This window comes from Leptidea sinapis, chromosome 9 (genome assembly GCF_905404315.1).
Source record: "Leptidea sinapis chromosome 9, ilLepSina1.1, whole genome shotgun sequence".
NCBI classification, from domain to species: domain Eukaryota; kingdom Metazoa; phylum Arthropoda; class Insecta; order Lepidoptera; family Pieridae; genus Leptidea; species Leptidea sinapis.
This window is the reverse complement of record NC_066273.1, coordinates 5,294,362-5,296,586: the sequence shown is the minus strand read 5'-3', so window position 1 is coordinate 5,296,586 and position 2,225 is coordinate 5,294,362. Positions and strand designations below refer to the sequence as shown.

The window sequence follows — 2,225 nt, the reverse complement described above, 5'->3', positions numbered from 1 at the left end:
CGGTGTACAGTCACAGTAGATATATGTATTGTCTACTGTGGTAGAGTTTCAGACGGTGTCTTTAAGTAAAGTACTGACACTCATTGGCACTTTTTAGAAGCTAATGTAAACAGGAAACATAGCTAGAATAAAAAATGCTTTTAATATAGCCGTATATTCATATATATCTTGGCTAGAAATTTTTATGAAAATAGCAGCAAGTATATTTTGAAATAAGAACCCTTCACTGATCTTTCATAAATGATTCCTGGGAAACGAAAACTTAAGACTCCGAGGACGGAACATTCAATTCAATAGATTGCAACTCAGCTAGAATATTTCAAACAAGTTTTACAATTTATTGATAAAATCTCTTTCGACTGTAGCTCGTTGGCTGTTAAATGTTGCTTTTGAAATTTTGCTAGTGGCTCCCATTCAGGAATTATAATTTTATAGGTTCCATTTTAAAGTGAAGTGAGGTGAGTAGGTAATTATTACATATTGACATTGTTAAAGTTTAATAACATTGTATCTTCTTCTTCTTCGCGTGCCTCTCCGACTAGCGAAGGTTGGCGGTCAGCTTTGTAGTTTTAATTGTTTGTCCTTCGCGAGGCGAAATAGTTCTGCCGCACTCGCAATGCCAGTCCACTCTCGGATGTTGCGCAGCCAAGACTTTTTTCTGAAACCTACACCTCTTCCTCCGGCAACTTTTCCCATCAAGATGAGTTGTAGGAGTTTGTACCTCTCGTGCCTAAGCACGTGGCCCAAATATGCGACTTTCCTCATCTTGATAGTTTGCATGAGTTCGCGTTTTTGATTGACGCGGCGCAGAAATTTGTGACCTTGTGGGTCCAACTTAAGGCCAACATACGTCTATATGCCCACATTTCAAAAGCTTCTATACGTTTTCTGAGGTCTTATTTTATAGTCCACGCCTCACATCCGTATAGAAGTATGGGCCAGATGTAACAGTGCAGTAAACGAGTGCGCAAGGAAATCTTAAGACCACGGTTGCACAGTACTTTTACATTTTACTAAAGGTTTAAATTAAAAAAGGTTAACATTGTATAAACAACATTTATTTATTAAATGTTTTTCTTTAATAATGTAATTGTAAGATCGTTATCCATTATTTTATCAAATTGGCTACGAAGAAGCAGGTCGGCATACATACTTCAGCCCATTGTATAAAACACAGGTCCGGCCACATATCGCTGTCAGCTCTGATCTGGCCCACCCCAGTATCAGGTCGAACCATTTGGCCGCGTGCAACGCAGAGCAGCTCGAAGTGTCGGAGATCCAGTGCTCTGTGAACGGCTCGATCACTTGGCATTGCGTAGAGACGTCACTTCAGTGTATGTCTTCTACTGCAATTATCACGGGAAGTGTTCTGAATGGCTGTTTGACCTGATTCCTGCCGCCGAATTTCACCTTCCCACGACAGGCCATAAATAACGTCATCATCCCCATCATCTGGATTTGTGGCGTTCCTACACAGTGCGAAACAACCAAGCTGTTGAGTGTGTTTCCTTGTGCAGTGTTTCCTGGACGATACTACATCCGCTCCTATTATACACGATACCTATACGCTCCTGTGATTCCTCTGGTCTTGCAAGAGAATGTGGGCGGAGGATATCGGGCTCTTCTCCCAAAAAAAATCTTCTAGGGTGACCCGGCTAAGCTAAATAACTTCTTACTTTCGGCATATATTTATTTAAATTGCGTTACATGCACTTAGTTACTAAACAATATGTTATGTTTTTAAAGTGATAACCCTCATTTCTAGGATTAATACACAAATAAAATTTAAAAAACAAAATTTTATGAACGATGCGGGATTCGAACCCACGACCTCCGGCGTTTCGTGCCGGTGCTCTAACCAACTGAGCTAACCGTTCGTGTACCGCCTCGTTATAAAATTCTGTTTGCTTTGTTCAACTCTCAGGTTGTGGCGGTACTCGGGTTGGTTAGAGCACCGGCACGGAACGCCGGAGGTCGTGGGTTCGAATCCCGCATCGTTCATAAAATTTTATTTTTCAAATTTTATTTGTGTACTTAGTTACTAAACAAAATTGTAGTACTAAGGCATTATCATATGCACCTCGTAAGGCATAGCAGTGAACAACAGAGGGGCAGGCATTCAAATATTTTTTTCCTCTAAGTATTAATAGAATAGTAAATTTTTTCTAAAAGTAAGTTTATTTTTCCTCACTACATAACGCAAAACATCGTTCTGGTGTACAACA

General features: G+C 40.0%; 1 non-coding gene across 1 annotated transcript; it reads right to left on the bottom strand.

Moving 5' to 3' along the window:
* Positions 1–1,803: 1,803 nt before the first annotated feature.
* On the bottom strand, positions 1,804–1,877 carry Trnaf-gaa (transfer RNA phenylalanine (anticodon GAA)). The gene has a single exon. It is a non-coding gene; the product is annotated as a tRNA-Phe (tRNA).
* Positions 1,878–2,225: the final 348 nt, after the last annotated feature.